This window comes from Gavia stellata, chromosome 5, assembly GCF_030936135.1.
Source record: "Gavia stellata isolate bGavSte3 chromosome 5, bGavSte3.hap2, whole genome shotgun sequence".
Lineage (NCBI taxonomy): Eukaryota > Metazoa > Chordata > Aves > Gaviiformes > Gaviidae > Gavia > Gavia stellata.
This window is the reverse complement of record NC_082598.1, coordinates 45720338-45730913: the sequence shown is the minus strand read 5'-3', so window position 1 is coordinate 45730913 and position 10576 is coordinate 45720338.

Here is a 10576-nt window from a genome sequence, read left to right as displayed (position 1 = left end):
GGAGGTTCAGGCTGGATACTAGGAAAAATTTCTTTACTGAGAGAGTGGTGAAACACTGGAATAAGCTGCCCAGGGAGGTGGTGGAGTCACCATCACTGGAGGTGTTCAAGGAACATGTGGACGAGGCATTGTGGGACATGGTTTAGTGGGCATGGTGGTGTTGGTTGATGATTGGACTTGATGATCTTACAGGTCTTTTCCAACCTTAGTGATTCTGTGATTCTGTAATAGCATTTTATTGCAATTATCTAGTCATCTATGATATGCTTAACACTGTGTGTATTTGAAAAAGCCAGAAGAATTATTATATTGACCTTCTTAGAAATATTCTCAATTGATGAACTCTAACTGGAAAGAATGATAAATCATACAGCATTTAAAATCAATAATACCTGATACTATTTTGAATTAGAAGGGAAAGTGTCAACAGAAAAGCATATAGTTAATTTTCTCCTTTTGGCTTCCTCTTATACTACAGGCACTCTAAAGTAACATTTTGGGTGTAGCTGAAATTTTAAAATATTTCACTACTTTTCTAGTTTACTTTTGTTGTTAAGAAACCTTTGGTGACCACCACCAGTCACAACATTGCTATCATCCTCCCTATTCACTGTCTGGCGCTAAAGTATGTTTATGCAAATACACTTTGTTACTCAATATCTAGAGAAAGAGAGAGCCATCTTTTAGGTAAAATGCAATTGAACTCTGTGAAGTCCTGACTTCGGACACTACAAAGACGTTTTAGTCTGACAAAATGAAATTTTTTTAATTAAATGAAAGATTTCACAGTCGTTCTGGTCAACGTGAAAAGGAATATTATAAAATCGTGCTCGTCCTACAAGCTAACTGGTTCTCAGGTACAAATAATAATATAAACATTAATAGAAACCCGAGAGTTACAATTAAAACAGAAAAGACTGTCTTGAACAACAAGAGAAGAGACGACTGGCAATACAGCACTATCTGAACACTAGAGTTGTTGAATTTCAACCATGCAGTTCACTTGTAACTGGAATTGGAATTCAGCTAGTAATTGGAAAAATACTTCAGCATTACTGAAGCTTAGAATAAAAAGAAGAAAACAGTTTTCTGTTTTTCTCCTTTCTATTATATGTCTATGTGTGAGGAAAAAAGTAAGAATCTTGAAGAATGGTTTGGAATTACATTGATATCAAATGATTAAAGAGAGAGTGAGAATACAGTACCCTCAACTCCCCAAAAGACGGTCATTCAAATGGAAGTATATTTGGAGGAGCAACAGGAAATTTAATTCTGTAATTTTACATATTACTAAATTATCATCTGTCTGTGAGGTGTGTAAGTCATGATCAATCTCATTCTATGAAAATCTACAGTCAGTAACTAAACCTCTAAATAACATAGGGTTTACTAGATCTTAAAAATACCAGTTTTCAAATTAAAAAAAAGGATAGATCCAATGACAAAACTCTTTCTAGATGATAAAGCAATAGGAGTATTATGGTATTAACAAAATCCTTAAAGAACAGTCTCATTTGTTGAACTGAGTCCTTGGCATATGTAAAATGTTTAGGAAACCAGAAGAATACTCTATGGAACACCAGGTAGGTTATTAGGTACTCTAATGTATGTGTGCTGATCAAATAAGCCCTTCATTTTTTAGGTAAAACTCATCAGATATTTGAGTTTTCTTGAAGAAGAGCTTCATTTGTGTACAAACTTTTCTGTTTTTTTCCACATTATGGCAAGTAGTTAATAAACAGTTTATCCCTTCCTAGGAGACCTTGCTTCTACCCTTAGACCATCACAGCTTTACTGTCTTATGCGTAATTACTTATGTCAGTACACAAAATGAGGGCAAGAATGAAAAACAGGGACACACAATCATTTCTTCTATCAGCATATTGCCAAGATGATAAAAGTAGCAACATTTCTGTTACAGAACAATAGGATATGGGTGCCAAAACCGGTATTAATGATAAAGGTGATAATGAAAAAAATAATAATGAAAAAGTAAAGCAACCTTAAGGACTTTTAGCTCCTCTGAGAAAACTTCCTCAGCCCAACACAGCAGTGCCCTGGCATTTACTGGAATTCTGTTAGATCCCATGTTTTGGAGGGTTGTGTACAATGTTTGGTTTGAAATCTGGAACTGACGTTTGTCTTCACCATTTACTGAGCCCAAAACCACTGAAGTTTCTTGTGCTGAACTGAAGTTAGTATTCCACCTGCTTGCTCCTAGCCACAGTCAAACTGCACCAAACAACATTCATTACTCTATCTCCCTGTAATTGTCAGCATCCCCAGCATGTGAAATAGCAGGAGATAAACATGGGATGAAAGCACTGTAGTGCTTATTGCTTTTGTTTCCTGCTACACAGATCTTGACTGATGTGGTGATGCCTCTCTCTCATGGCTTTCCTCCTTACTACACAAAAGTACTGCTGCTAGGGGATATAAAAGACTAGCTCTATAAGATACCCTCTCTCCTCCAGAGTAAACAGAGAGATGCAAAAAATGAGGCCAACACCTCCCTTTAGTGAACTGAATGAAAGATGCCTTATTTGGGTTTTAAAAAAAGACAGTCAGAAGTAGGAAAATGTCTCTTCATCACAAGACTGAGGTTAGCCAAAGTAAATAGAGTTTAACAAAACAAGCAAAGTAAAAGCAGTATTTTGTGGAAATTTAATAGGATTTGGGAGAAAATAAGTCATTTCAGCCAAAATTGCTTTGGGTATCAGATACAACTGGAATGGTCATGCTGATATAGAGGGAAAGAGCTTCACTTGCTACCATAGCAGTGCTGAATGTTATATTTAAGCTTACAGGGGAAAAGAGGACAAGATGGCAGGGATGCCACCCCAGAAGTCCACTTAACTGGAAATACAAAGGAGCCAGAAACCACCAAACAGTGGAGAAGAGGATATGGAGGTCTGACAGTCCAGCCTGAACAGTGTAAATTATGCAGTTCTGCTCTCAAAGTATCAGGAGAAACTTTCTATTTGGAAAGAGCATCCAAGTACAGTTTACAAGTGTATCTCGTTAGTTAATCTTTACAGTAATCATAGCAGAAATGGCTATTTATTTACAATTTTAATTAAGACACTTCAAAACTAATTTTGCAATAACTTGGAGACCTAGCTCCTCTTCCCACCTCATTTATGCAATAGTTTTTCCTTATGCAATCCTCAATATAAATATGCTGTTGCTTCTGTTTCCTCACAGTATATAGCTGCATCATTAACAATGATTTAGCATAGGTCTACTGATATGAAGAAATAATGCTGATTATTCTTTTTGGTTTTTTAGAAAGACTATCTTTCATTATTATAGTATGATGAAAACTAATAAATATTGTTTATGAGTGAAAACATGTAGAGGTTCAGTTGGGGGAAGGGAATCTTCTTGTGGAAGACTCCAGGGAGTTGCTGGGGGATGGTGAATTGTGGTTTGTTTTTTTTCTTGAAACACATAAATGGAAAGCACTGAAAAATATTGTCAGGCAAATACATTATTTTTTGCCATAGGTTTAATACACATTTAGTTAAAAGGAAAGAATATACCTAAGTTTTCATTATCAAGAAAAATATAAAAAGAAGTATTGCAAAATGAGAGAACTATTGTCCATCCTTGTGGAAAGATAAAGGACACATAACTCCAGGAAGATTAAAAATAAGACCATTAGTATCATGACTAATAACAAGAAGCTATTTTTTCATCTAGTAGATTAAAATAAGAACAATTTTAATATTCATAAGCTAGAAGAAGCAATTTTTCATGCATTACTTCTAAATAGAAAAAGGCAATATTAGGATCTTTCAGTCTTTTACCAGTAACTGAATTTGTCATACTTTGTGAAAGATAGCTCAGTGAAGACAGTTTAAAATAATTTCTAAAGTATTAGCACACCAAACAGGGCATTTAACCCATTAAGAGGTGACAGATAGGAGATTCAAGTGAAATATATATTTTTAACTCCTGGTTATGAATTTTTATAAAACTGATGTCAATAGATTTTTGATCTTAACACATGATCTTGTTATTACTTTCTCTGAAGACTTCTTTCCATGTTACTATTAAAAAAAAAAAAAAAAACCAAAAAAAACAACACAAAAAACCTCAATCAATCTGGAAGTTGATTTCAATTACCTGTGTCAAGGAATGTAAACATCTCTGCCTTGCAGGTATAAGACACCAGTTTATGTCTTAGATTACAGATCCATCATAATCTCTTCCTTCCCCAATATAAGAATGAAATATCTCACCATATTCTCTTTGTTGCTTTTACTGTGTTCTGCGTAATGTGATGCTCACTGACTATGAAAGAACTCCTAATACCAGCATAACTAAGATTTTTCCCATTTCTTCCAAATTTCATTTTCGTTTGTGATCCCTTGAAGTACTGTAAGTGCTGAAATTTTTTTTCATTCCAGTATTATATAAAATGGGGTGGTACTGGGTGAATGCCAGAGTCCAATACCCTCTGAATAGGTTCTTTTAGATATTCCACATAAAGTTTAAAGTTTAATATCGAATTTACTTATTTGATATAATTGCATGGGATTTTGATTTAGTAGAGTGATACAGCAGTATAATGAAATCACAACACAAACACAATATAGCTATGGCAGCATGCAGTTGAATCACCATGCAAACATGATTCCCATTACCAGTCTCTATATGCTCACCATCATGATACTGGATGTGTCCAGTCACTGGGAAGGAATACAACGGTTGAAGTCAGGTCAAGCCCATTGCTCTCTTCAAAGTTCATTTTACGAGCTGGCCAGTTTTTAAACTTAATGTTAGGTTGAGCCACATATACACTTTCTCCCCCCATGCTGCTCTGGTTAGCTCAGAAAGACATTACTCTCCACTAATTATCTCATGGAAAGCTGTTTATACAACCTGATGACTCACTGGTACAGCCATGTATCTAAACCAAAGGTTTCTCCCCAGTCCCCCTAAAAGTGCAGCTTTCTTTACAATAGTTGGTGGTCTTTATGTACATTCTTCCCTGAGCTCATTATTTTTGCCCTTGTCCTCTGAGTCTTCCCCTGTTGGGGGGGGGGGTCAGTCACAGTGAAACATTGTCAATGTGGTACAAATGCAAAGGTTCTTGACTGCTGGACTCCATCTCACATCTCTCTAATTAGTAGATATTAATGTTCTGAATGACTTTGTCCTCTCTTTCACCTAGTATGTTTTGTCTTGTCTTTTTCTGAATTTGGCTGAAATCGTATTTTTGAGATTCAGAGTTAAGCCTATGTTTTTCCCCATCTTGACAACTGTATTCACAGAAAATTTAAATCATACTTATGGGTCATTACAGCTGAATAATATTTAAATATGTCTTTTTTTTCCTTCCTATATGTTCTACTTTTTTGTTGCTAACCACAGAACAGTAGGTTTCTTTAGGACCTGCTTAAAACAAAGCCCAAAATGCAAAATACAAACTGATGAGAGGTGAAAAGGATTTTCTCCATGTTAAAGTGTTTCTCTTGGAGAGATGACTATAGGTATGACATGAGCTCTTCTATCTCAAATTGATTAGCAAGTTAACAAATCTTTTATCGCACTACTGAACCGTATTATAAATGTACCTATTAGGTCTCAAATGCCCAGAAGACTTTTACTTGAAGAGTTCTGACCAAGGATACACTTAAGTGGCTTTGTTCACATTTGGACATATGCTGTCTCAGACGTTAAGAGACCTTATCTATAATGATGTTCTCAAGCACCCCTTTCCTCTGCTATAGCTATTCTTCAGATATTTGGAAAGGAGCACTTACCTTCACATATTGCATCCCGTGCAAGTTCTATTATCAGCTTATGATTTCCTGGAAGCCAAGAAATGTATTCCAGATTTCAAAATGACAGTATCCTTGGTTTAAGATGAGAAGTTCAGAGCTAAGGATTTCAAGTGACAAAACATAATTACTTTTTGAGTTTTACTTAGGCTATATTTCAGCCCAGTCTTAACACTTGCGTTTTTCATTTGCAAATGTACATTTAAATACCCACTGTGCAAGCTCAGAAACTTGACCAACTGAAATAAATGAAGACTGTTATTGTTTCCATCCCCAAGACATAATCATAGAATCACAAGATAATTCAGGTTCGAAAGGATCTTGGCAGACCTGTAGTCCAACACCCTGCTCAAAGCCAGTTCAGCTAAAGGTCAGATGGGCATAATCCAGCCAGGTGTTGAAAACCTCCAAGGATGGAGACTGCTCAGCCTCTCTGGGCAACCCGCTCCAATGTGTGGCTGTCCTCACAGATTTTCCTTGTATCCAGTCTGAAACTCTTGAATCAATTTATGCTGTTGTGTCTTGTCCTCCTGCTACACACAGCTCTGAAGAATCTAGCTCCATCTTTTTTATAACCTCCCCATAGGTACTAGCAGGCTGCTATTAGGTCTCCCTGAAGATGTCTCCTCTCCAAGCTGAAAAAGCCCCTTTGCCTCAGCTTTCCTCATAGGGCTGCGAGCAAAAAATGGAAACTGGGGTTCCAGCTCTTCCCCTTGTTCAGATTAATGCTTTCAGTCAGGGCACGTGTATTCAAGAAAGCTGAACTTCAACCGTAACAGATATGAAAACAACCATGGTGATCAAGTATTTGTCTAACTTCACCAAAAATAACGGTGAGAAGTTGTGACAATTGTTTACACATACAGTCTGGAAAATATTATCAAAGAAGGAGTAGAATTATTGAAGGCAAAGAATTCCATCACAACAAATGGCATAGTCATGAATAAATTTATGCTGGAAACCTTCACTGTTTTAACACAGAACTTAGTAAAGTTTTGGAGGATTTTATAAATAAATGTGGAAAATAAGTTTGTGATAACAGTCCTATAAAGTCTGATATTTTGCAAAGATGTTTTGAAGGAAAGAAAATTATTTTTTGTATATTGATCCCTGTTTTAAGTATTTTTCTAGTTACTTGTGCAAGCAAGGAAGGTTTTGGTGTCTTTTTTTTTTTTTTTTAAATTTTCCCTTCATCCAATAATAATCTTTATTCTGGCTTTATTTCCTTCAGTGAAGCTCTGAAATTGGCGACAACCCAGCAGAAACAGGGTACTGTCAGGTCACATTGCTACTGGCTGGATACATGCTGCTTGAGTACTTAGGGCTAATTTAGAGTCAGAAGTGCCTTAGAGTTAGCTATTGCTGCTAAATGGTTTTGAGCTTATTGCTAGGAGTCCCCTGTGTCAATGGAGAATGTTGGGTGCCTCAGAATTAGAGCCTGGAGAGGCAGAGGATAAAAAAGATAGTCTAGAGGTAGCTAATGGAACTGACACAGGGTGTAGGACCCCCCCTATGACTTCAGTTTGCTACTGAGAATAGCTGGAAGGTGCCTCCCACCATTTTGGATCAGAGTTCAGAAAGCTGAAAATAGCTATCTACAGTCTTTGAAGATGTGGCCTTTCTTTTCTTTCAAAATGTAGATGCAGAAAGAGCAGGCAAAGACTTCCTCCTTTTTGTACCCTACCCAGTGGTGAGAGCACTTGTTCAGGATACAGCATAGCCTGGTTCAAATCCACACATTTACACAATGAAGTTAAGTCAGACAAAATTGGAATCTGTTGACGTATAAAATATTTTACAAAGCTTATCTGTCTGTATTGGTTTTCCCTAAGGTTGTTTGAGAGAATGACTGCTAGAATAAGGAGAATAAGTGAAAATGTTAGTTAATGCAATTTTGAATTCTTATAATATTCACTAGGCATGTTCCTGTAGCAAATAATTGATTCATTTTTCCAGAAGCTCTTGAAGTGCGTTACAGGTGTTCACTTCAAAGTAGCATGAAAAGGGGAAAAAATGAGTGCAGGTGACTGGTAATTCTAATTTTTTTTTAGAATTATTTGAGACATACAAATTTATTTACAAAATATCCTGCAAGGTATCCTGTCACTGGTCTTTCACTAGGTAAAAACAAATGTCCCAATTAAGCTGATGATGCTCTTTCAGTTGAAATCAAACTGACTACCTTGTGGTAACCAGGCAAAATGATGTAATAACTATGTTTTTTTCTTACTACAACATTCATAATTTGCAAGTCTGCTATTCTGTAATCCATATTTGGGAATATTTCATTCCTAGCTGAAATGCAGACACTACCTTGGTAAAACAAAAGAGCTGTTCAATAACACAAAGGAATACCATATTCAAGCTCAGAAAATTCTGTTAATTGAAAGAAGCTGAAACTGCTGATGAAGAGTCACTATTTAAAATCTAAATAATACTATGATAGCCTAAAATGTTCAGATGCCCTTTAACTTGTATTTAACAGACAACCTTACTGAACGATATGGTGTGAACAGGAGGCTTAATAAAAACTTAAAATAACACTTTTAACCTCATTCATATCACTTACAAAAATACGCAGAGTTCTTTGAAATTTGTTTCATAATTTTTTGCATTGAAGTTTTTAAAAACTTGCTTATCCAAGATATATTTCTCACATATTTGCAAAGACATCTTATTTTTGGACTTATTAACTCTTTGGAACCATATGACTAGATGTTTGAAACAATTTGTTTATGGGAAATATAATTAAATGCACTGAAGGGGTGTTCTGAGTTCAGTTTACGTATTTATGCAGTTGCTTAACTAGCATTCTCTCACAACTTGGTATTATAAACCAAGCAGTCAGAATGTATATAAATGAAGACAGATGACGTTACTCTGGACCACATGCAAAAAGTGGAAAATTGCAAGATCATATTTTGAAATAAAAATCTCTGCTAGTTTATAAAAGAGAAACTTTCAAAAGAAAAAAAAAAATCTCTGTTTTTAATCCCTCATACATATTGATTGATGTGCAGCAAATAACCAGCTGTTTATCAATACGGAAAGGTAGTTTAAAAGATACCTTCGGGCACAGACTATTAAAAATGTCTACTGCCAAACTGAAGGGAAAAGTAACATTTTTTTTACTTTGGCACCATTTTTTCTTTCCTTTGGTGACTCTTAAAATAGTCTGACAGAGCCTTTTCTTCATGTCTCATAAATAATATTTTTTTTAATACCTTAGCAAAAGCAGCTCTATCATCACAATCCCTGGTGAAGAGCACTCCGTCGTGTTGTCACATGTGCTTCTCAAATTCATTAGTGTACAGGAACACAGTAGAAACTTGCAGCAGCTGTCACAGAACTTGGTCATCATGTACATCTGGCTTCTTCCATTACATTTCCATTATCTTCCACTACTTTTTTCTAATGTGTTTCTGTAAGAAATTCCTAAATCTCGAAAGTTTGTAACAGCTTGTGAAATAAAATATGGGTGTTTTCCACAAATTAAGAGAAGGCATTCGTTGCATTTGCTTCCAACAGCAATTGGGAAAGACAGGATTCAAAACCAGCTGTTGTTACATCTGGGTTTGTGTTAAGGGAAATTTGAAACACTGAGGACAGTGTTTGTTTTTTCATTTATTTAATGGAATCAAACAACTCCTGGACACCAGAAACCTGTTTCAGTTCCATAACAATAGGAAAGAAACAAACTGTGGTCTTTGAGCTATTACACTGGACTAGCTAAACAAAATACAGGGAACTGGCAATAGTCCTTCACCAAACTGCTTTAGCTAGAGTCAGAGATATCCTTAGGGTGGGAATAGGGAAACTGGTTTCAAACAAGAATTCTAAACTGATTGGGACAGTTTCTATACTATACAAATTACTGTGATATTACTGACATAAGTCAAATCTGTTAAGTATATTAGTAGAGATTTTGGTCTCCTGTTTCATATAATGAGCAACACAGTTTATTCAAGTTTTAAAGCTCCTCCTATTGCCAAATGTTCCTAATACAAAAGAATAAGACGCTGCCAAAACTGACAACTGACTTGGACTTTGATAGTGATTGTAAGGGATAATGCACAATGCAGGACAGCTTTCATTACCAAGGGCATCTCACTATTGTCATGGGATTAAATTCTTATCTTTAATGTTAATGGTTAGGCAAGGAGAGGGCTAAGTAAGTGTATAATCCACCTGTGCAGAGCAGGCTGGATAGGGAGTTGTTTAGCAGTGCTACTGGAGTGCCATGCTTCTTGGTTTGGGCTTGTATGTTTTTGTACAGCTTCTAGACTAGAGGTTTTTGGCTCCAGAGGCTAGGCATGAGAACAGACATCTGTCTATACTCCAATTACTCTAATTGTTTAATAGATGAGATTTTCTTTGTAGCAGCCAAAGAAAAATTTTCCAGTTAGTTAAGCCCTTCTAAAAAATTTTCCTTCCCTACTTTATATATTTTTTTTTAATATATAGAATAAAAGGCAGATAAACTTCCTTCTATCTTGCTTTCAAATAGAAGCCTATGGTACATGCCACTTCAGTGTGGCTACATTGGAGCATTCACCAAAGTCAGGACTGTTTAAAATTTATGGGGTTTATTCTCCTTTTGTCAAGCATTTTCTACATACAGAAGATTCACATGGTGTAAGTTACAGAAGAAAAATGCATGAGACAGACTACTGCAAATAAGTGTGTAACAGACAGTTTACATGATTCTTGTTTGTTCACAATGGAGAAAAGTTGTTAAAAAGGAAAACAGATTCAGTAGCTAGGAACGTAAGCAAACTCTTATCTTA